Raw genomic sequence first — 26,110 nt, 5'->3', positions numbered from 1 at the left:
GCGCGCAACACAAATATGATACTCGTCTTTAATAAAACAAGGTATAGATTGCCTCAAGCGCATAAATGTATGCATAGTTAATCAGATCTCGCAGAAAGAAAGCTTGGCCAACTGCACGATCATGCAACTGCAGCCAAGCAGACGACGCTGCTGGCAACTCCGTTGAAGCAGACGATGCGGAAGGGTTCTATCGATAAATCATCTCCATGTTGTATATTTCTGATCTGAATTACCATCCCATTAAGGAAGACAGTTACTCGCATTCAGAGACGACAAGACGGCTGCAGCGCTTTCCGAATCAGCCACCGCAGGCGAATGACAGGCCCCACACCGGGTTTGAGCTTTGCGAACGAGCAAGTGCGGTTGCACCAATATTACACCGATGAAGCTGCAAAAACACCTGGGAACTCAAAGAAAAATGCGCGCGCATTTCTCGAAGGGGCCACTGCAAGATGACGTCACACCTGTGGCATCACCAGGTTAGAGCACATATAGCCTGCACCGGCGCAGAAACTGAGGGATTCCGGTGACGTGCAGCGAAGAAAACCGGCTGTGCACCTGCTTCGCGCTGCAAAAAGGGAGAGAAGACATTTCCGTAAAAACATGGACACCGACCACAAGAACGCTAAAAATTTAAAGGAACAAATGTCGTTTCTGCTCCTACAGGCAATCATTGTTCACGATCAACTTTTTCTCTCTTGAACTTTTAGTATTTACGTGGCCGGTGTCCATGTTTATTAGACAACTATGCCATGATCATTACCGACAAGTAGAGCTTTCGGCAAACCATAGATTTCTAGATAAAAAAATTCACCAGCCCTTTCAACCTGTGAAGGACGACCAGCGAAGCTGTGGTCTGTTTTACCTCATTAGACGCATCTTTGCATATGTATTTATTATTATTATTATTATTATTTTTATTATTATTATTATTATTATTGTTGTTGTTGTTGTTGTTGTTGTTGTTGGTGGTGGTGGTGGTGGTGTTGTTGTTGTTGAAGGACACAGGCACTGAATGCATCTTTTGACTGTAGAGTTATTTATTCTTATTCTTTTATGAAGTAGTGACGTGTGCAAATACCGCTGCGGCGCAGACGGGAATTCCACAACATTTACAACTTCGCTGTGAACTATGTAAACAGGAAAAGTAGATGGAACTCAGCGTATTGTTAGAATCCGTTTAACCGCTAATTGTCATATAATTTGTTTCGGGAGAGTTTCGATAAAACAAGAGCTACTGCCGTTTTCTGTAATGATACTCCCCCGTAGACGGCCATGTATTGACAGCAGGTTGGAATTCTGTGACGTTTACAACTTAACAGCGGACTGACTAATTATGACAAGTAAACTAAAACTAGCGTAATGACAGAGTAGTCTTAGCGGCCAATTAAATATGATTTTTCACCCAAGATACCTATATTAGAATGACAGCGACAGAACGTACGCCATAAACTGGAGACGAAATTTTTTTCGTCTTGACGCGACGCGTATACGGAGGGACATCGACCACCGCCAGATTACAGCACAGTTTCGCTGTAATAGTTGCACACATCTAAAACAGATGTGGCAGTCTATGTGAAGCGAAGATTTTGGTGCGCAGCTAATTCAAGGCAATAATACCACCAGATATGCTCACAGGTTTCTTTATTTTCATCCTATATGCAATGTGTAATACCGTGCAATGTTTGTTTTTTCCCCACCAAGGTTACAGCTTTAAAATCGTGAAATGTTTATACTTACGCCGAAGAAGGATACAGGGCTAACGCTCGAACAAGCAGATCACACGCATGGCGATAATGCAACGACGACGAAGCAATGACGAAGCAGTCGCGACGACCACGGCAAGAGGACCATGAAAAGATAACGACGGCATGACTCCCAATCTACGACAACGACGCAATGGCGACGACAGAATGAGACGACGGCATATCGACAATGAGATCATGACGCTTGAATGACGGCGATAGTGTGAGGACAATGGTGTGATGACAGGAGCATTGTAACAATTCTATGACGATTCTCGATTCTATGACAATGTTTGCTTTTGTCCCGTCAAGCGCGAATATATGCTGCTACGTAATGCCCTAAGCCTTACGTGCAAATAGACGGATTACGTATAGATTTGCCGTATTCGCGACTAAAAAAAGAAAGAAAATAAGAAACTGCGCAGCCACTGCACTAGAGCGGACAATACACCGCCTTTATCTGTAGGCTCTTCATTGCCCCACTTTCCTCCTTGGTTTTCGGGCGTGAAATCTTATACCAAGGTTCAATTCCGGCCTGTGTGCCATATGTCGCGATTTTTTTTATTTCACTTCGTGAGAATACTTAATTGGCCTTCAAAACGCAATTCGGCCTGCTTAGGTTGGTTACCAGAGATCGCTGGCGTAACTGTCACAGTGAACCTCAACGTGCAAGCAGCCATATGTGAAAATATTCCATAGTTAACTTTTTCATTGTTCCCTTTCGGTTACTTGTTGAAATTGTGCAGTCATCCATGCTCAACGGTAATACTAGGATTTCCAGCAGTTACGATATAAGGGTAACCAAAATATGTCACGAAGAATATTGATGCCGCTGTTAACTTTCACGAGAGCCTCCGTGGAAGAGTTCGGAACGATAATATCTGGAACGCCGACATGAATAATTTAGCATATTTTGGGGACAAAAAAACTCGAAAGTGATTCTACTCTAACGAATTCTACTAGACAGACATGACTTCGCTACGTATCAGTATTAATTTCACAAACTCACAATGACAAAAATTGAAAAGCTTCATTGGTGCATTTGTCATGTTAACTTCATGGCAAATTAAATTTGTCATGCAAATTGCAAGCAATGCCTGCCTCTTCATAAATAATCCACCTGAAAAGACAGCATTGCGTTATTTTTCACAGCCGGCCTCTAAAGACTCGCTTCAATTGAAGAGGGAGATTGGGCAGACTCACCTGTAAAACTGACATCTATTAGTTTTAGAATAATGTTTGTCGCCCTACGTACGTTAAACGCAATCACCTAAGTGGGACGCTACGGTACGCGTCCTTTCAAGACTTCTTGTTTACCCTACGGGAACGCAAACGTTGCAGCTCGGCCTCCTCGTTATGTAATTTGTCTAGGGATCAAATACACGAAGAACTGCATTGTCATTGCCAAATATGCTGCAAATGAGTTTGAATGCTACGCACTGTGAAGAAAAGTAGAATATCTATATGTCATGAAAGAATATACATCGTATGTCCCAAAAATTGTACCCCAAATAACTCATATTAATGCTTCCACGTTTTTGTCTAATTAATAAGTAAAGAAAATATCACACCAGCTTTAGAACTATACCACTTCGAAACCAGCAAAGCAGTGCGTGCCGCTGATATGAACAATGGGAAGGCCATCAAATGGACAAGTTGAGCACAAATATTTTAATGAAACTTTGTCATTCAAGAAGCTTGCTTACATTTTTGTACTAATGCAACGACCAGGGGAAAATATCAATGACGTTGTTCTTGGTTCCAATGTATTTCACAGGAGCAGCTTTCGCCGGTCGTGTATTGTAAGTAATTGCACCGAAATTATAGTCGGAACAGAGAGTACATATAAAAAGCAGGAGTTCTGCAAGATATACCGGGGCGAGTCAAATGAAAGTGAGTGGATGCGAATATAGGGCAAATGGTGTGCTTTATTTAAAGGTAGTCTCCATTACTATTTAGGCAATTGTTCCATTGACTAACAAGTCGCGTGATTGATGTCTCATAGAACTCCTTGAGTTACTGCTTCAAAAAGTCTATAACTCACTGTTTCACGTCATCGTCAGAAATTTACCTTGTTCCCTTGAGCTGTATTCTTTTGTTGCCCCAAAATTTGGAAGTCGCAAGACCACCGGTCTGGGCTGTATGGCGGACGTTGCAGCGTTTGCCACTTCAAGTTTGCCTGTTTTGTGTTAACCACATCGGTGACATGGGGACTGGCATTGCCATGGAGCAAGATGACCGCATCCGCCAAATTTCTAAGTAGTTTGTTCTTGATTTGGTCATGCAGCTGATCCGGCATTTCACAATGTCGGAAACGATTGATAGTCTCTCTAGGTTTATCAAATTCGATCAGTAATGAACCTTGACGCTCGTAAAAAAAAAGTCAACAACACATTTCCGGTGGAAATGAGTGCCTTGGCTTTCTTTGAAGTGGTGAATTTGAATGTTTCCACTGTAAGCTTTGCTGTCGTGTTTCAGGCTCGTACTAGTGGCATCATGATTCGTCCATAGTCACAATTGCAGACAAGAAGTCGTCACCCTCATTGTGATACTGGATCAGATGAGTCAAGGCAGCGCCGAACCTCTCCGTCTTCTGGATGTGGTTCAAAATCGTGGGCATTCATTGTGCACACGAGAGCCGATAACCGAGATTTCCATGAATTATGGTGTGAACCGAACCGTGGCTGATGTTTGCCCACTCTGCGAGTTCATCGATGCTTATCCTTGGTTTTTGTCTAATCAGCTCATCAATCTTTGCAATTGTGTTGGGGTGATTGCGTGGTGGCTTTGGCCCGGTCTTGCGTCGTATTTGCAACTTTCGCGTCCTTCTTTGAACTATTTGCTCCAATGCTTCCCAGGGCCCAATGAAATCCAATATTCAACGTACACGGCAGCCAAACGGTGACTAATTTCTAACACCTTCAGCTGTCAAATACCTCACTACACCACGCTGTTCAACTTTTGGAGCGTCCATTATGTCACACAACCATGCTCAACGTAGTGTATGAGAGCATTGGGGAACATTTATTCTCACACCTGTATGCCACTTTTGCAAACGAGAGGTGCCTGTGTGCGACCCGCATGCCTGGCCGATAGTGAAGCGAACCATTATTGCGCGGGATGGGTAGGCTCACTTTCATTTGACTCGCTTTCGTACATTAGAAATGCGAAGATTCAGCTTGATAAAGGGCAAAAGAGTGTCACTGGAAACAAAGTGGACAGCAGGTATACAAAATACCTCGCAAAAAGATATTTAAATAAACGTAAAAGTATCCAATGAATCTACGTATCGAAGAAAAAGTCGCTGTGTATAATGCGTCAAAGAAGGGAAATAAACCTGTTGCGCAATCGCAGATACACAGAATCCTAAGCCCCCCTCCCCCCCCCCCCCTACCTCTGCTCCGCCTGACGGTTCGCGGTGCATGACAGTACATCGTTTGGTCCACGGTGCATGACAGCATGAAAGAATTTCAGGGAGGGGGGGGGCCTGAAGCCTTATAAGCCCTCCCCCCCTCCTGGCAACGCCCATAATTATCTTAGTGAAAGCAAGAAAGCAGTTTCGAAGATATTAGTTGACGGTGGCATGGTTACACATTATGACGATATAGCAAATCATTTTAACGCTGATTTTCATAGCGTGTTTTCAGTATCCGGACCATGTATGCCTAACGCAATCTCATTTCAACCATGCGAAATCAATTTTATTTCATATCCTGGTTTCGTTTCTATGCTTTTAAACTTAAACACGAAAAAATGTTGCGGTACTGACGATCTTCCAAACGTGTTTCTTCGACGATATGGCGAATGCGTTGCCAAGTTCCTTTTTATTATTTTTAATAGTTCCTTGTTAACAGCAACCTTGCCGCGTGACTGGAAGACGGCCTGAGTAATTCTTAGTTTCAAGAAAGGCGACATATCATTACTATCTAATTACAGACCGATATCTCTAAAGTCCTCATGTTGTAAACTCATAGAACATATTATAATCACTCAGATTATAGAATTCTTTGACAAACACTCTATATTAACAAGTTTTCAGCACGGTTTTAGAAAGAAGTATTCGACCGTGACGCAACTCGTCGTTACAAGGTCTTGATAATAATATTCAGATAGGCACAATTTTTTTTAGATTTCTTTAACGCCTTTGATAAAGTCCTTCATGACAAACTAATCTATAAACTCAACAACAATTGGTCTTCCGAAGGTGTTGGTCGCTTGGGTGGCTGAATATTTGAGAAATTGGGTGCAGTTTTTCACAGTCGAGGACCTAAATCAGTGTGCTAGGACCCTTCCCATGTTTGTGCTATATAAATAATATCGTGGATATAATTGATCCAACTTTTCAGATTCGATTGTTCGCAGATGACTATACTATTCCGTGAAGTTTGCAGCATACATGATCAACTAGAACTAAACGAAAATATAGATTACATACACCAATGGTGCAACCAGTAGGGCATAGTCATAAATGCACAAAAAAAACTTTCCTTTCCTATAACTAAAAGAAAAACCCTTTTCAGTATGCTTACTCCCTAGGTTCATCTTCAGTTAATCATGTCGATGGCTACAAATATTTAGGTGTAACGTTCACTGCTAACCTCTCCTGGAATTCACTCGTTTATAACCTTTGTTCTGCTTTTAGAAAGTTGTGTTTTTAAGACACAAGCCTCCTAATTCACCACCAAATGTAAAACTTCTATGCTATGAATCATACATCAGACCAAAGCTAGAATATGAAAGCATAGTATGGGATCCTTACACAAAACGTACCGTTGATAAATTCGAAAGAATTCAAAGAAAGGCTGTTAGATTTACCTTTCCTAAATTTCGGCGTGTGGACTCTCCGTCGGAAATAATGACTGTCAATAACATACCCCCACTTCAGTAACGAAGAAGGCAATTTCGCTTGGGGCTTCCTGAATTATCCCCCCTATCAACAAGACATACACGGCCTTAATATCCAAGATCTTTAAGGCCATATTTCGCAAAAACGGATGCTCATAAATTTTCCTTTTTCCCGCACACAGTGTCTCAATAGAATACTGTACCAGAGCGCGATCGTCTTGCCATCATGTAGCATTGTATACATTAAGCCATTGTGTTCATTTTTGCTATTTATTTGTCTCTGGATATGAAACACAATGTATGTGCACCTTTACACGCAATGTGATTTGTTAAAAAAAATGCCCCTCTTGCTTCGACCACGTTAACTGGTCTGCTGTATGTATAAATAAAATATCTGCCACAAGAGCGAGTAGAAAACGTATTGCTACCAGCTAATGCTCTGTCTTCGGTTCACTATACCTAAAAATGACGTACACTGGAATTAACTCTCACAAAATTATAAACTAAGTAAATCGAACCTGAGATTACACCGTGTCTTATACATAAAAGTCATGATTTTATTTGCATGAAGGTGGACTATTAAAAATGATGAAACAATATAGCCATACGACACTTATGATTTTCAAGCACAGGTGAAGAAAAATAAATTGCAAAATGAATTGCTCGTCTTCAACAAACTCCAGCATTAAAATGATCAAGAAACCTGAGCAACATCTCCATGCATTCAACACTACCACTACACAGTCTGCGGGAGCCTCAAATACGAAGCTGGTCTCCTGCAGGCCTAGATAGCAGGTCTTCTGGCAAAGCGGTTGTTGTAGGCATATCCTCTGTCTCATTGATTCTAGCGGGTACAATGCCCACACGACGTCGATGTTTCTCCGGCTGCCCGTGCGTCACTGGGTTATGTCCCGCCAACAGTGACTTCTCTGACCGACGTCACCGCCACTATCCTGCGCACCGGGTTCTCCAACTGCCACGCCATGAACGAATGATACCGACTGCTAAGCCTGTTGGACAAACAAATCAAGCAATAACCGTGAAAGGCGCCGGTTGCGAAAATCACGAAGATTTGCCAGTCAAGACCGCTCCAATCAAGCGCTTCCAACGCTCTCCTAAAGCTGACGAAGGAGAATAAGGCGGCTGATGTCATCATGGCGAAGTAGAACAGGTCGCTCAGCAGCGCTTGTCGCAGCCACCCCTCGCTCTGCCAAACATAGTGGAAGAACCGGCGCGCGGTCCCGGGTTGGGCCACCATCGGGAAATGCTCACCGCAGAGCTCGCAGATGTCGACGTTCCGTTGGTTCAGCCAGTGCTCCAGGCAGGACACATGCACGAAGGCCATGGTGCCAGTGCAGCTGCAGGGGGACACGAGTGGATTCTCTTGGTCGCCTTCATAGCAGATCCGGCACATGGGTCCACTGTTCTTAGCCCCGTTTAGGTCACTAGTTGGCTGATCGGGAGAGACGCAGTCCCGCGTGGCGTCATCCTCTGAGTCGCTTGTAGTTTCAGGACATTTTAGCAACGGCTGTTGCACGTCCTCGGACAGTGCGGTGACGTTCGTTCGCCCTGCGTGCTCTTCGCCCTCCAGGCTAGAGCCCACGTATGGTGGCGAGGGGGCGACTACACCTGATTGAGAAGGCTCACAGTCAGAGCACGGGATGTGGCGAGCACCATCAGTCTCTGGGTATTGCGAAGAGGACGGCAAAGACGAGGGAACGGGGCAGCTCTTCTCTTTGGGTGATGAATCGTGATCGTCGCGGTGGCATCGATTTCCCAGCGTTGCTACGTTAACTTGGCGAAAACACAAGTGGTGGTCGCGCTCACTAGATTCCGAGCGCGTTTCCTTGTTCGAGTTCTCGTTGTGCTCACTGGCCATTGTGCTTGCTGTCCTTCTGCCACTTCTGCTCTCAAAAGATACGAATGCCTGCACAAAGCGGCTGGCAGTGCTATTTATATCGGTCTCTTCCTTTGCACTCTGCTGTGCAATGTCATCCACCTGTGAACATAAGTTTGTGGAAACCTGTGTCACCTTCTCGCCTTCCATGAACAAACAAAAGCGTAACATATATATTGCACAGTAATGGTACGGTCAGGGACACGCAGTGTTATTACATTGTGCGCAGTGTTTATGCACATCGAGTGCCCCTCGCTATCAACGAAAGCAAGGCTAATTTAGTATTTGGCCCGAAAAGAACGTATCAGCCCTTTAAAGAGACCCTGGCCATCTCATGATAAAGGAGCTCTTGCGCTGCAGGTAACTATTGGCCATTCGCAAAAGGCGTTGCTGCCATATCAGTGCCCACGTCAAAAGTACCGGCCGGCGCTTTGTTTCTGTCAGTTGGTAAGCAGAAAACATTCTAATTAGCAACGCATGCATGGATGTTGCAGCATTGTATTATGCGCAGACGCCTGACAAAACAGCGACTGCAGGACCTATATGTCGATGAGTCTACACGTTAGTATTTAACCCGAGTAGAAAACCAGAAAGACGGTATCACCCCTGTGAAGCCACAGTGGTCCTACACCATGTTTGAGCCTTGCAAACAAGCAACTGTGGTACGTGTCTTCTGCTGTAACTATTGTGTCTGCAAAATATTACACCGATGTAGCAGCAAAAGGCTACATCGGTGTAAGAGGCCACTCCGATAACAACTGGAGATGACGTCACACGTGTGACGTCACACACGTGTGACGTCACACGTGTGTGACCCAAATGGCCAGCACCGGTGCGAAAACTCCGGCGTTCCCGCGAAATGCAGTGTGGAAAACAGGCTCTAGAATATTGCAAGAACGTAGACAAGAAAGAAAAGGACGAGTTGCGTAAAAACACGGTCTCCGACAGCAAGAATACTAATAGCTTAATAGAACAAAGGACGTTGCGGTTCCTACAGGGCAGCCTTGCTGACGATCATCTTCTGCTCTCCTAAAAAATTTGTATTTTTGTGGTTGGTGTCCGTGTTGATTACACACTTATGTCGTGATGATTCCTGACTGGAAGAGCGTTCGCGAAACCATCAATTTTTAGAAAAAATGCTGGGTTGGTCCAAAACACATGTGGCAGTCTTCATGAAACGAAGTTTTAGGTACGCGGTTAATAAAGGCTTTACAATCATGCAATGATAGTGCAACAACAAGGCTACACAACAACTTACAGCGGTGTTTATTGTAGTCTTGTTTATTGTAGATTGTTCTTTCAACACAAATGCCACACCTTTAAAATCACAAATCATTCATATTTATGCCTAGAAGGAGTCAGGGCTAACGCTAGAAGAAGCGGATTCCACGCACGGCAATGATAGATTGACGACAAAGTAATGACGATGGCGGAATGACGAGGACACCGTGAGGGTGACGTCATGACGATGGTGAAACCATCACGACTGCATGACGCCCAATGTATGACCACAATGCACTGACGACGGTAGAAAGAGACGATGGTATAGCAACAATGTCATGACGTCACTGCAGTGACGACGATGGTATGACAACCACGGCGTGATGACGATGGCATCACAGCAATGCTATTACGATTCTCGACCGATAACGACGGTATGAGAACCACCGTGCGACAATGGCATGTCGACGATGGAATGATGACCATGCAGCGAACACGATAGCACTGCAACGACGGTGTGATACAATGCCATGATGTTGACGGAATGGCAATAATGGTACGCCAGGAACACCTCGCCGTATTGTTTTGAAAATAAAATAATATTTCATCCCAACGTATGAATATTTGTTCTCGTTCTCAAGGGTGCACTTTTAAAGCTGAAGTCTTTCTTATGGGCTGTCTTTTTATGTGGGGTATGTTTCTAGCCTCTTTCGTGGACCGAATCCGGTGATAGTCCAGCCTACAAAGTTTCGGCCAATATAGGCTACTGGGTATGTGACCCAGGCACATGCTAACAAGCAGAGCTACTTGCAAATCCAACTTGCGATGCACGCAGTCTACAGAAGCAACTTGCAGTAAAGAAGAAGAGCAGGGGTACTGCTGGCTGCGAAGTCGTGGCCGAATTTACAGACACTTTCATAAGGTATTCACATAGCGGCTAAAGCAGTCATAGCAGCGTCTACAAGCACAAAAAGAAACTCTTCACCGTAAAATTATTCACAATAATACCCCAAAACACACACATAAGAAGAAGCACTTGCGGCCTGGAGGTAAATATGCATGCAGGATATTAGAAGGGCGATGGTTTAGAAATCCATTGGCTTCTTCCCACACAGGCTGAAATAGTTTCCGCGGCGTGAGTAATTTTTTTTGTTAGCCTGAGTGGGACCTTGTGCATTTTTGTAGAGGAAGCAAATGCGCGTAGAAAATTTAGTTAACGCATATGTTCTACGTGACTTCGCGTAAAGTGAAAAGTTGGTCACATGCCCGACCCCCACGCACCTAGGCAAAACAACAACAGCAACCTGCAACTTAATTTGTTCAGAGCAGGGACCATTTAATGAAGGGGTACTCCTATCAGCGACCGTTGTAACCAAGCAATTAATAAAAATAGCGATCGTTGTAACCGAGTGGTTACGGCGATGCACTGAAATCCGTTGCGACCCCGACGCAAGGTTCGAATCCTCTCGGCTGTTTGACCTATTTTTTATTTTTTTGCAAGTCTGAGTGGGATCTTGAGTTGCAAAGGTGGTCACATGTCTCAGCGCCATGCACCGAAGGAAACCAAGAAAATCAATTGCATTTATTCAGCGCAGTGACGAGTCAGAGAAGGCATGCTGTTCACAGCCTACAGCCGCGGCCGAGATCAAGGTCCATTTAAATAGGTCGCGAAACTTGGAACGAAAAGCGTGCCAAAACCAATCGCCAAAGATATCAGTTAGTGTTGAAGCGCGACGTGGTGAGGGGAGGGGGAAAACACTGAAACTCAGAATCAGAATACTGGCATACGAATAACTTTTCTGTTTCTATATTTTTCTTACACTAAAAGAAGAAATGCTAATTTGTTTTGTATTTCACAATTTATTAGTTCTTTGTCGGCGACTCGTACCAACCAGTGATTCTGGCGCAAGATTTGGCAAAGCTGTGCAAACTAGCTATTATGTTGTGAGGAATGGCGTTGCTCACTTGAACACGGCTGTTTTGTCGTTTTTTTTTTCCTCGAATGTTTCTTCAAAAAGTAGCGTGCGCTTCACTTAAACGTTGCGTGACAGAGCGCACTGCATTCGTTGGCGAAAGGTGTGACTGCAGGTTTTTTGTTATCGTGCAAGTTCAGGCTGTGGCATCCGACGCGCTTGTCTCGTCGTGACGATAAATGCGGAACGCCGCTCGAAGAAACGTCACGCTATGTTTGTTTACGCTTTGTAACACAGGCTCTGATTGTCCGACTGGCAGCAAAATTAGTTAGTGTAATGTTTTCTACATGATTATGATGATCATCATCATCAGCCTCGCTACGCCCACTGCAGGGCAAAGGCTTCTCCCATACTTCTCCAGCCACCCCGGTCATACGTGCTGGTTGTGGCCATGTTGTTCTTGCAAACTTCTTAATCTCATCCTCCCACCTAACTTTCTGCCACCCCCTGCTACGCTTCCCTTCTTTTGGAACCCAGTCCGTAACCCTTAATGACCATCGGTTATCTCCCCTACTCATTACATTCCTTGCCCATGCCTATTTTGTTTTCTTGATTTCAAATAAGATGTCATTACCTCGCGTTTGCTTCCTCATCGAATCTGCTCTCTTCTTATCCCCCCTTAAGGTTACATCCATCATTCTTCTTTCCATACCTCATTGTGTCGTCCTCGATTGAAGTGGAACCCTTTTCGCAAGCCTCTAGGTTTCTGTCCCGTAGGTGTGTATTGGTAAGAGACAGCTGTTATACACTTTTCTCTTGAGGGATAATGGCAACCTGCTGTTCATGATCTGAAAATGCCTGCCAAACGCACACCAGCCCATTCTTATTCTTCTGATTATTTCAGTCTCATGATCCGGATCCGCGGTCACTATCTGGTCCTGAGCAGATGTATTCCGATACCACTTCCAGAGCCTCGCTACCTATCGTAAACTGCTGTTCTCTTGCGAGACTGTTAATGATTACTTTAGGTTTCTGCAGATAAAATTTTAGATCCACCCTTCTGCTTTGCCTATCCAGGTGAGCGAGTAAGCATTGCAATTGGTTCCCTGAGTTACTAAGCAAGGCCATATCATCAGCGGATCGCAAGTTACTGAGGTATTCTCCATTAACTCTTATCCCCGATTCTTCCCAATCCATGTCTCTGAATACCTCCTGTAAACACGCTGTGAATAGCATAGGAGAGATCGTATCTCCCTGCCCGACGCCCTACTTTATTGTGATTTTATTGCTTTCCTTATGGAGGACTAAGGTGGCTGTGGAGCCACTATGGATATTGTTACGGGGATGTTGGGAGTATAGAAGATTATATTTACAATATATATACAAAATGAGTCTGAGTTGTTACGATGGCTGACCACCAACAACCCGGAACAGCCAGCGTCTCGCGATCTTCTCCTTCCTCTCTTCGTTCAACCTTCAGTAATAATATCTTTCAGTATTTTTACATACAACTCGTCTATACTCCGATTCCGTAATGCCTCCATGACTGCTGAGGTTTCGACTGAATCAAACGCTTTCTCTTAATCAATGAAAGGTATATATAAGGGTTGATTATATTCCGCACATTTCTCTATCCCCTGATTGATAATGTGAATATGGTTTATTGTAAAGTAGCTTTTAGAAATCCTGCCTGGTCCTTTGGTTGACAGAACTCTAAGGTGTTCCTGATTCTATTTGCGATTACCTTAGTAAATACTTTGTAGACAACGGACAGTAAGGTGATCGGTATGTAATTTTAAGTTTTTGGCGTCCCCTTTCTTATGGATTAGGATAATGTTGGCGTTCTTCCAAGATTCCCGTACGCTCAAGGTCATGAGGCATTGTGTATACAGAGTGGCCAGTTTTTCTAGAACAATGTGCCCACCATCCTTCAACAAATCTGCTGTTACCTAGTCCTCCCCAGCTGCCTTGCCCCTTTGCATAGCTCCGAAGGCTTTCTTCTTCCGGCGTTACTCGTGGGATATCAAATTCGTCTGCACTCTTCTCTCTTCCATTATCGTCGTCGGTGTCACTGCTAATGTATAAATGTTTATTGAACTCCTCTGCCACTTGAACTATCTCATCCATATTAGTAATGATATTACCGGCTTTGTCTCTTAACGCATACATCTGATTCTTGCGTATTCCTGGTTTCTTCTTCACTGCTTCTAGGCTTCCTCAGTTCCTGAAAGCATGCTCAAATATATCCAAATTATACTTCCTCATGTCGGCTATCTTACGCTTGTTGATTAACTTGGAAAGTTCTGCCAGTTCTATTCTAACTGTAAGGTTAGAAGCTTTCACACATTGGCGTTTCTTAATTAGATCTTTCGTCTCCTGCGATTGCTTACCCGTACCCTGTCTAACGAAGTTCCCACCGACTTCTATTGCACACTCCTTAATGACGCCCGTAAGATTGTCGTTCATTCCTTCAACACTAATGTCCTCTTCCTGAGTCAAAGCCGAATACCTGTTCTGTAGCTTGATCCGAAATTCCTCTATTTTCCCTCTTACCGTAATTCATTGATCGGCTTCTTATGTACCAGTTTCTTCTGATCCGTCCTCAAGTCTAGGCTAATTCAAGTTCTTATCATCCTATGGTCACTGTACCAAACCTTGCGGAGCACGTCCACATCTTGTATGATGCCAGGATTAGCGCAGAGTATGACGTCTATTTCATTTCTAGTCTCGCCATTCGGGCTCCTTCACGTCCACTTTCGGTTGCCCCACTTGCGGAAGAAGGGATTCATTATCAGTAAATTATTCGGTTTCATGAATTCTACTAATAACTCTCCCCTGCTATTCCTAGAAGGTATGCTATATTCCCCCACTTACTTGTCTGCAGCCTGCTTCATGCCTACCCTGGCATTGAAGTCGCCCATCAGTATAGTGCATTTTGTTTCGACTTTACCCATCGCCGATTCCACGTCTTCAAAGAATCTTTCGACTTGCTGGTCATCATGACTTGATGTAGGTGCGTAGACCTGTACGACCTTCAATTCGTATCTCTTATTAAGTTCCACAAGACCTGCCACCCTCTCGTTAATGTTATAGAATTCATATATGTAACCATCTATATTCTTATTAGTCAGGAATACGACTCCTAGTTCTCGTCTCTCCGCTAAGCCCCGTTATCACAGGACGTGCCCGCTTTTTAGCACTGTATAAGCTTCACTTGTCCTCCTAACCTCACTGAACCTATTATATCCCATTTATAGCCCGCTAATTTCTGCATTCACACCTATGCTAGACTCGCCTCACTAGATAACGTTCTGGCGTTAAACGTCGCTAGGTTCAGATTCCAATGGCGGCCTGTCCGTATCCAGAGATTGTTAGCACCCTGTGCTGGGTCAAAAATCTTACTGCCACCGCGGTCAGTTGCTTCGCAGCTGCTGGGGACTGAGGGCCGGGGTTTTATTGTTGTATTCATATAGGAGGCTGTGGGCAAGTACTGCACCAGGGTGGCCCATCCTACTCTGGTGAAGGAGTGCGTTTCCGGTTCTGGTCACCAGGGTCAGGCCGCACTCCATGCCTGTTTATACAACTTGATCAACACGCAGATTTTTTTTTTAATTTGGTGGAAAATTGCCCGGCACCGCGATTTGAAGCACGGTCATTTTGCTCGCGATGCGGATACTCTACCTCTACGTCATCACTGCAGCTCTAAATGATAGTGTGGGGCAATGTTGTCTGATAATTGTTGGATATGAATACATGGTTGCGCAATTAAGGAATTACGAATCATTCTGTGAAAACGATTCGCACAGGTTGCTATGCATTACGACTATGTGCTGGTCACAGTACATTTCATAATTGAGACATGTTTTGTTTGGTCAGTCATATCGGTTGCATTGTTCAAGATGAACCAAATTGAAGTTGATTTTGAGAGCTCTTTGGCAGTCTCATTTATTTCCTTCCTATTCGCTCACCTTTCTATGGAAGCTACTGGAACAATTGCCCTCAATGACAGCCTAATTACGTTCAAATTAAGACATACGCCACTCCTAATAGTTCAACGACACGCTTGTGTTTCAGCCGAGGTGATTCCCAAGCCCGCCTCAGCCACAAAAGAAAAATAACTGCTGTTGAGTGGCCGTAATGCCGGGCTTTAAGGGAATTCAAACATTCGCGCCAAGCAGCGGAATATTGGGACGTCATTGCCATTTCCGGTTGGGACGTCACTTCTTTCTTATTTTATTTTTTGATTAGTGTTAATTCTCCTAATGATGCGTAGATGACGACGGTTACAACAAGCACCATTTTCTTCACATGTGGGCTTCTATGGAAACTTCGCTACCAGTTTTCATATACCTTGGCCGAAATTGCACGTCCGGCCTCCGCACTGATCGGTCAGCAGGGGCTCGCTCGGAGCGCTTACAGGACTGAGGTGTTATGACCATGAGGCTGAAGATTATCAGGTTGTTTTTCGAATGTGCGCATAGGTGATTCTGCTTTGAATACAGTTTTGTTGTACGATTGCCTAAAGGCAAGGCATCATGGTTGCGAGCACTTCCGCCACGCTCTCGACCGTCTTTCGTAGCTGCCAGAGGTGGTTTCCTTAGGGTCATACCAAATTACTCACCTGTGGGAGTAACGTTCCTTTAGAAAGAAGGAAAGAAGGAGATACTGGCTGCAGACGCCTGAATAGTTAAGTACCAGTAATGTATGGTTATAGACCCCTGCGACCGAGGCGCACGCTTGAAGTTAAACTGGCTACTTCATGGTGTACCGGACGACGATGTGCGAACGGCTCTGGAGGTGACAGAAATTACCAAAAAAAATTTAAGGTGCAAGGATGCGTTGATAAATGGGCGACAGCATGGTTCCTGACGTTGAATCTGAAGGTGGACGTTACCATCGAAGATCTGCCTCATCAGTTTTCAGGTGTCGCACTCGTCTACGTCCCAGGCAGAGCCCCGTTGTACCTCCGTTGCCGCGGCATCTGTCACCTACGTCGCGAGTGCCGTGTTCCACGTTGCGGGCTCTGTAGTCGTTATGGCGACTTCGAGATCCAGTGCGTGCGCTCTGATAAAGACGTGAGCACATGACGGACTCAGCTGATGCGGAAGAGGCTACTTGAGGACATGACGATGAAGAAAATACGGAGATGCCAGAGCATCTGAGCACTTCATGCGAATACGCCAAGGAACTGTCACGAAGAAGGCCCTAGCTGGGACTGATCCTATCGCAGCAAGCCTCAAAGCACCGAAAGACGACGAAAGCAAGACCCAAGACTACACTGATTACACTTTTGACAACATGAAAGCAACAAAGGAAGTTTCCACCGATCTCGTCATTACAGCGTAAAGACCTGTAAAAGGACGCGATAGGAAACTGGAGACACCACTGCAATTTCTGTTGAAGCAAGCACCGGTGAACAGCCCACAAAGGCTGTAACATCGCGACCGCAGTAATTGAAACTAACGCACGACTTTACGCTAGACGTTGCGTTATACGGCTGTTTAGAGGCGGCGTTTTTTCTTGTTTTTAACTTACCAATTACCAATTACGGAAACTAAAACGAATTAAACAGTCTACTCCCAATCCTATTATCATTAACGGTATCAAAAACGATCTCACACGTGCAATGATCGAGTCTAAGGACTTCTTTTTCACAACAACTTTGCCCAACTTTATAAATAATGAACCAAGAAAACTTTGGGATTTCTTGAGCGATGCTGACCGGCGCGTGACGCAGGTTTCGGTTGATGGTATCTCTGTTACAGATCCACAAGCTATCGCTGAGTATTTTAATACTTATTTTACCGGAGTGTTTTCTAAAGCGAGTACAACCGTGAATCTTCGTCACGGGGCAATTTTAGCATCCCATGTTGATTTTATTTCCTATGACCGTTTAGTCGAAATGCTGTTATATATGAAAACAAAATCGACTTATGGTCCTGATGGTTTGCCCAATATTTTTCTTCGTCGTTATGCCGAAACTATTGCTAAATTTCTTGTGATTTTGTTTTGGTGTTCGCGATTAAGTTCGAGGCTACCTGACAAATGGAATACAGCTCAAGTTATACCCGCCTATAAAAAAGGGGACCGTTCGTTATTAGAAAGTTATTCCCCAATATCCTTAACATCTTCTTGTTGTAAATTATTGGAACACGTTGGAGCAAAGCGCATCATTCAATTTCTTGAGGAAAACGCTATACTCTCAAGCTTTCAACACGGATTTAGATGAAATATCTCTACTGCGACACAATTGGTCATGGTAGTTAATTCATTTTCATCATGCATAGATGATAATGGAGAAAGTGACGCGATATTCTTAGATTATAGTAAAGCATTTGACAGAGTTGGTCATGATAAATTGCTCGATAAACTCATAAATATTCACCTTCCCGACATTTTGGTCTCTTGGGCTACCGATTACTTACATAACCGAACGCAGTTTGTACCAGTTGAAGCTTTTGATTCCTGCAGTCTTTGTGCAACATCAGGTGTGCTTCAAGGAAGTGTTCTGGGACCGTTGCTGTTTCTTTTGTACATAAATGACATTGTCTCCGTAATTACTCCTGGAACACAAATTACGTTATTTGTAGATGATGTTTTATTTCGTGAAATCAGAGGTGTGCATGATCAGGTTGAGTTGAATTCTAATCTCATTAATGTATCTAAGTGGTGCACAGATTTTCGCATTAGTGTTAATGCCGATAAAACAGTTTATCTTTTTGTAACATTTACGAAAACTCCGCTTAAATGTACTTATAACCTGACGCCTCTTCCTTTAAAACAGGGTACCAGTTACAAGTACCTAGGAGTCACAATCACTAATAATCTCTATTGGAATCTGAACATTGATAATATTTGCTCTTCAGCTTTCCACAAACTTTGGTACTTGAGACATAAACTTCGTAATTCTCCTCCTAACGTCAAACTTAGCTATTTCACATTCATACGACCTAAGCTTGAATATTGCTGTAATGTTTGGGATCCTTATACTAAGCTTAACAGGTTTTCATATGAATGCTTGTCTGTTGTCATGAAAAAGAGTTTGTATTCTGATATTCTCGATGTATTTTTACCATTACCGGTTTACCGAGCTGCCTACAGGCTAGGTCCTGAGCGCGATGTGCTGAAGCCTGTTAAAAAAATGCCAGTGAGACCCTCTGTTGAAACGTTCTTTTTTCAAATACATACCGGCACTCTCCCTGTAAAGCCATGGTTACAAAGTAAAGGTCATTTTGTACTTTCGTCGGAAAACTTCTTAATCTGTAATAAGCCGGAAACAATAGAGCATATTTTTCTTGATTGCCATGACGCCTTATTTCTGTGGGACGTCCTACAAAGAACACTTAAAAAGAGTTGCCAATAACCCCTTTTGGAATCCGGTTTCTTCCACGTGAAGAAAAAGGGGAAGTGCTGAGTGATATGCTAATGCTGCTTTGCATGCATAGCGTATGGAAGACGAGAATGGATATCAGGCGTGGTCATACACAGGCTAGCTCAGGAAGGCACTATTTTGTTGAGAGTATTATATACACACGCGACTTGTTCAGAGCACTATGTGAACCCTCGGAATGGCTACCGGTACTAGACCAATTGGCTTCTGTGAAGCCCTTTTAAACGCCTTCCACTGGCCGAGCTTTGGCTGGTGTCTTTAGCATATGTGCATGTCGTGTATTTGATCTTTTTGTTTTCATTTGTGAAAAGGCAATGAAATAATGCAGTCATGGCCGAGTGGTTAAGGCGATAGACTGGAAATCTATTGGGGTCTCCCCGCATAGGTTCGAATCCTGTCCACTGCGTGCATCCCTTTTTTGCAAGCCTGTGTGGCTTCGTGCTCATTTTTGCAGAGGAAGCAACTGTAGAATAATTAGTTTCCACGCTTTCCACGTCTCTTCGCGTAAACTTGAGTTGCAGTCGTGACCGAGTGGTTAAGGCGATAGACTAGAAATCTATTGGGGTCTCCCCGCACAGGTTCGCATCCTGTCGACTGCATGCATACTATTTTTGCAAGCCTGTGTACTTTAATGCGCACTTTTGCAGAGGAGGCAACTGTAGAATAATTAGTTTCCACGCTTTCCACGTCCCTTCGCATAAAATTGAAGGGTGGGCACATGCCCGACCTCAACAAACCTAAGAAATAGGCGTCTTGCAACTGAATTTATACCGAATAATGGCCTTTTAGAGCACCTTGTTACAAGTTGCAGTCATGGCCGTCATTCTGCTTCCGGCTCCCGAGCTTACTGGATAGTAGGATCATGGTCTCCAATTGAGCGGCATATGCGGCTGTTAGCCGCGGGAACAGGCTGTCGACGGAGGATGATAAGGATTACCGGATTATTTTGCCTCGGCTACCTACAGGACGCATCGTTTGAAACACAGTTTTCTTGCACGGCGACGCTCGGGTTCTCCCCGTTCCGTGTAGAAGATTTTCGGGATGCGCTTCAAGCTGTTGGTATGCTCTCTGGCGTCGTCGCCCTTGGAGCGTACCAGATCAACCATGTATGGGCGGTAACGATGAAGACACCCGAGGATGCTGAAAACGTGGCGGTACTAGTGGAGCTTCAGGTGAAGGGGCGTCGCTGCCTGGTCATCGACCCCAAGGAACAACAGGTGAAGCTTCGTATCCACTGGCTTCTGCACGGGGTGGACGACGAAGACGTCAAGACCGCGCTGGCCTCCTTCGGCAAAGTGACGGAAGTGACCCGGGAGCGCTGGCGAGTGGATGGCGTTTCCGACAAGGGCTCGACGACCCGAGCAGTGCTGCTGCAGGTGAAGGCTGGAATGAAAGTTGACGACCTGCCCCACCAGATCCGCGTCGCCGGAGAGCTTGCGCTAGTGGTAGCCCCAGGACGTCCCGTGCAGTGCCTGCGCTGCCGGGGCTCTGGCCACGTTCGTCGTGAATGCAAGGTTCCCCGTTGCTCGCGGTGCAGGCTTTTGGACACAACGACGCGGACTGTGTGCATTCATACGCAGTAGCCGCAGGTTCGGCGGAGAGCGAGCCGTCGACGTTAGACCACGTGATGGACGTGACCGAGGCGGAGGAAGCGGACACGGGAGTTGGAAACGGCAAAGTGGCGGCCGAAACTGGCGGGATGACCAAGCAGGCCGAAGGAGGACGGAATAATATCCCTCCCCCCAAGGAACCAGCAGCTACAGTCGAGAGCGTGAGGACGGCCCCACAAGAAAATGAGAGCCACCAGCCAGCTAGGGATGCAACGCAGGCAGAGGCGGACGACAACGCGACCCCTGCTAACGCCCGCGTCGAAGGCGTCTCGGCACCGGTCAAAAGATCCCTGCAGTACGAGGAGAAAGTCGACGGAAAGGCCGGCGGTGACTCAGAGGCACCGCCCGCTAAGACGCTACCCCGAAGGAGCTCCACCCTCAAGCCTAAGCCGAACCTGGAGACTGACCGTAGGCTTACCCCGAAGCCGACCAAAGACGAACCCGGGCGACGGCCACCGGATGGCCACGGAGGCGTTTAGCAGTCAGTTAGACGTTAAGATGAGCACCATGCTCCAGGTCTTCTCCCCTCCGGTTTTCATCAATAATGGCTACCAAACAACCGTCGCTTAGCCTCGGCACGCTAAACGTTCGAGGTCAGGCCGCCAAAAGGAAACAGAATCAGTTTTACAGACTACTAGTGGACCACGACCTCGACGTTTTAGCCGTGCAAGAAACCAAGGTAGACGGCGAGGAGGAGACCGGCAGCATGGTGCAGAGGTTCACGTATAACTACTGTACAGTAGTGAGCCATGCCTTAGGGACTTCGGCGGGGTGTTTGTTGTTTGTGAGGAAGCTCCCTGGTCTGGTCATAGAGGGTTACTTCTCGTGCACTTCTGGTCGACTTGTCTTTTGTGACTTCAGCTATTGCAATGTCCCATCGGGCGTGTTTTGCATTTATGCGCCTAATACTGTGCAAGAGAGGGCAGATTTCTTTTTGAGGTTAAAGCGTCATTTCCGTGTGCACAAAATGATAGCCTGTGTAGGGGATTTTAACTGCGTATTGAACGCCGAGGATAGGTCAACGCGACGCGTAGTGTATGACAAAAGCAGCGATATCCTGGCGCCGACTGTGCGTGAATTCGAATGAGAAGATGTCGCTTAGTGTATTCGGGCTGACCGACAAGTGAGATATACTCATTTCCAGGGCACAAGTCACGCACGATTGGACCGTATTTATCTATCATATGATTTATTAGAAAAATGCCTGTGCTATGCAGTTACTCCCGTATCCGTTTCTGACCACTGCCTGGTAAATTGTAGGGTGGGCCGCAAAAAAGAACGAAAGGAATTCGTCTGGGAACTGTGGAAAATGAATAGTGAGCTGCTACGGGATGAAACTTTTAACCAAAAGGTAGTGACTGCTGTTCATTCTTTCGGAAAAGACAGTTTTATGAAATTTGACGAGGAATGGGAGTTGCTGAACCAAACAATAAAAATGAAGGCAATTGAAAGATGCACCGTACTGCGATATGAAGAGAAGGCCAGAGAACAGGATAAAAAAACATAGCTGGAAAAATTGGCGACGCTGGAATGCATACAACCGGACGCTTATCTAGACAATATGCACGCTGTTAAGAAAAAGCTCGAAGTGTTCGAGGAAGTGCGCTATCGAGGCGCACTCGTGCGTGCTAGAGCAGGAAGACTAACATGCGGGGAAACTCCAACAAAAAGAGCACTGGGGCTAGAAAAAAAAAACATTCCAGACGTAAGCAGATTGAGGCCATTGAATATGAAGGGGTGGTATCAACCGATAACCACAACATAGGGCGAGCGTTCTTTGAACATTACCAAAAGCTTTTTGCATTTAGGCATGTCAAGACGCAAAATTTAGAACAACTATTTTTGCAGCGAATGCCACAGCTTTCGAATGAAGTTAAAGAAAAGTTACAAGGGCCAATTACAGAACATAAAGTGATGAAGGCCATCGAAGACCTGAACCCTGACAAGTCGCCAGGTCCAGACGGTCTTTGTGCCGCCTGGTACAAATCTTTTAAAGGCCACCTAGCTCATATCTTAACCGCCGTTTACAACGAAGCATATGAACTGAAAATACTTCTCACCGGCCGTGGTTGCTCAGTGGCTATGGTGTTGGGCTGCTGAGCACGAGGTCGCGGGATCGAATCCCGGCCACGGTGGCCGCGTTTCGATGGGGGCGAAATGCGAAAGCACCCGTGTGCTTAGATTTAGGTGCACGTTAAAGAACCCCAGGTGGTCAAAATTTCCGGAGTCCTCCACTACGGCGTGCCTCATAATCAGAAAGTGGTTTTGGCACGTAAAACCCCAAATATTATTATTATTATGAAAATACTTCCACCATCCTTTGGCCAGTCCCATACCGTACTTATACCGAAAACAGAAGACACCGAAAAGCTCAAGCAACTTTCCTCCTACAGACCCGTAGCGCTTACTAATTGCGACTACAATATATTGATGAAGGTTTTGGCACGACGGTTCCAGTCAGTTATTAAAGAAGCAGTCGGCCCACACCAGACGTGTGGCATTCGCGGCAGAACCAATTTTACTAACATTAATAAGATGAAGTGTGTGCTCGAGTGTTGTGATGCCATGTGTGATGCAGTAGCGATCCTCCAGCTTGACTTGGAGAAAGCGTTTGATTGCGTTTCACACGAGATATTGCTCACCATCCTTGAACACGTGAATTTTGGACACATAATCACTGAGGGAGTGACCATGGCGTACCGGAGCTGCTATACCAGACTTATAATTAATCAGACGTTGGGGGCCCCCATTAACGTGAAGCGCTCCGTTCGCCAGGGTTGTCCACTCAGTCCACTCCTGTTTTGTGTTTACATAGAAACGCTATGTCAGGCCATCATCGAAAATGAATGCATTAAGGGATATTGTATTCAATCTGCAGAGGTGAAGCTATTGGCATACGCTGACGATGTGGCTGTGTGCTGTAAAGATAAGCAAAGTGTATTGAACACTGTGAGCATCGTCAGACAGTTTGGTAACGCCACTAATAGCTTCGTGAATTGGCAGAAATGTTTGGGGTTTTGGCATGGGAGATGGCCGTCCACACCAGACCACTTCTCGAATGTAAACTGGGTCACGACTCCAGTTAAGTACCTTGGCGCACCCCTTGATGCTTACAGGGACAGTAGCGAGTACTGGAAGGAGTGGACCAAAGAACTGAAAGAAAAAGCCGACCGATGGAACGCCGTTCACTTGTCCATGTTCGCGCGAGCTACACCGTGCAACATGTTTCTTGTGACAAAGATCTGGTACGCGATGCAGGTCCTACAGTGATCCCGGATTAATGTGCAGAAACTGCACCACGTGTTCGCTGTATTCGTGTCGAGCTGGGAGCGATGCAGCCGAGATAAACTCTTCCGACGTGTGAAGGATGGTGGTCTGGGGTTGGCGCACCTCTTCTTGCGTCAACTGGTGAATAGGTTCTTCTTCTTTCGAGATACAAACGGCCCATTTCTGTGCATGGTGATCCAAATGAGGCTGTCAAGATGACTTCCCGAATTCGTTGTAGATACGGAAATAATGCCAGGACCACTCTGTGGTTTTTTTCGTGAAATAGTTCAGAGTGTATCGTTTTTACGCGTTCGTTCTTCAAGTGCATATTTGTGTAGTGCAAAACGGAAAAAGCTATATCGTGATTTGTGCGACAGTGCCTTACCTGTATCCATGTACAGAGCCGTGTACAGTGGAGGCCCAGGCCTAGACGTATTGAAAAGAGTGAAGATGATGCCAGTTCAACCAGCCACAAAATCGTTCTTTTTCAAATTACACACCGGTACTTTACTTGTTAAAATCTTCCTGGAACAACGCGGGTTCTACATGCCATGGGGAAGACATTGCCTGATTTGTAAAAAACCAGAAACCATAGAACATGTTTTCATCCACTGTTGGGAAGGGGTTTTTTTCTGGGACGTGCTGCAAAGGACTCTAAAAAATGAGTTACCGATAGATCCTCATGGAATCAGTTTTCTGCCAGTAAATGACGACGAAGGTTTCCCGTACGACGTCATCATGCTTACGGGCCTCCACTGTTTATGGCGCGCAAAAAATGGCGGGCTACCATTGTGACCCAGATGCCCGACCGGCACAAGTATACTTCCGGGAATGCATGCAACGGTATGTGGAAGTGCAGAAATTGCAACTGCCTGTTCCTGGGTGGCTGTCCAGGGTTGAACCCCTGACAGCACTCAAGGAATTTTATTAAGACAGCGTCATTCCATAGTAGCCGACCGCACCTCATGTGTATAGTAGTGTTTATTGTTTGATTTTTGTATTCATTCCTGTTTTGTTTTGTCTTTTTGTATATCTGTTAAGGAATTTTTGTTATGTCGAGGACTGGCAATAAAGAAAAAAACAGTCGTGGCTGAGCGGTTAAGGCGATAGACTAGAAACCTATTGGGGTCTCTCGCACAGGTTCGGATCATGTCGACTTTGTGCATAGCTTTTTTGCAAGCCTGTGTGGCTTCATGCGCATTTTTGCAGAGGAAGCAACTGTAGAATAATTAGTTACCGCACTTTCTACGTTTCTTCGTGTAGAATTGAACAGCAGGAATGGCACCCTTCGGAACAGAAACCGAGATGTCAAAGTAAAAGCGGCGTGTAGTCGTATGTAGTGTCAAAGGGTCGCACACAAGACTCGTGTCTGTGGCCTCACCACAGAAGATCTTCCGCATCAGCTACGCATCGGTGAGGACCATGCACTCATGTTGGTGCCTGGCAGAGCACCGCACTGCCTCCGGTGTCTCGGCACCGGACATATGCGGCGCGAGTGCCGCGTTCCACGTCGCGGGATCTGTCGTCGCTTCGGCCACGAAGATACCCAGTGCGTGCGAAGTTACGCAAATGTGACAGGGTTTGGCAAGAGCGACGTGACAAACGAGCACCTAATGGACCAAGCTGACGCGGAGGACACCATTGGGGAGGGCGGGGCCCCGCCTAACTCTGACGAAGCGCCAGCCGCTACGGGCCATGATAAAGAATAGAAGGATGAAGCCAGCAAAAAAGACAACATGACACAGGAGCAGGTGACAGAAAGCTGCAAAGAAGGCGAGGCTGTGCAGGGAACCACCGAAGAGAATATGGACAACAGTCATGTAATTGTCGGGTGCAGCGCGGAGGCGGTGAATAGCGGCCACTCAACCACTGTTCAAAAAGATCACGTGATGAAAGCGTGGAAAATGCTGGAAAAGAAGACGGGAGTGCAGCTGAATGACCTCCTGCCAAGACTACCACCTCTCATCAACTTTCGCTGCAGCCCAAACCGAACGTGACACCTGACAAGAGGACACCGCCAGCAGTGCCCCTGCCTTAGGGGGCCCACTGGTTTGGCAGTAAAGAATGAATGAACTGAGGTTGGACGTGTAGGTTGCAGTTTTCTTGATGTGTGCCGACAAGGAAGACGCGAGGGCTTCGACCAGTGTGGCGGAGCCATTGAACCATGTCATCCAGTCCAGGGCTGCAAGTCCATTAGCACTAAGCCTGCATCAGCCACCAAG

General features: G+C 45.5%; 2 non-coding genes across 2 annotated transcripts; both read left to right on the top strand.

The window, feature by feature from the left end:
• The first annotated feature begins 19,335 nt into the window (after positions 1-19,335).
• Positions 19,336-19,417, top strand: TRNAS-GGA (transfer RNA serine (anticodon GGA)). The gene has a single exon. It is a non-coding gene; the product is annotated as a tRNA-Ser (tRNA).
• Positions 19,418-19,528: 111 nt separating this feature from the next.
• Positions 19,529-19,610, top strand: TRNAS-AGA (transfer RNA serine (anticodon AGA)). Its single transcript has one exon. It is a non-coding gene; the product is annotated as a tRNA-Ser (tRNA).
• Positions 19,611-26,110: the final 6,500 nt, after the last annotated feature.

This window comes from Dermacentor albipictus, unplaced genomic scaffold, assembly GCF_038994185.2.
Source record: "Dermacentor albipictus isolate Rhodes 1998 colony unplaced genomic scaffold, USDA_Dalb.pri_finalv2 scaffold_21, whole genome shotgun sequence".
NCBI lineage: Eukaryota > Metazoa > Arthropoda > Arachnida > Ixodida > Ixodidae > Dermacentor > Dermacentor albipictus.
This window is presented reverse-complemented; position numbering and strand designations above follow the sequence as displayed.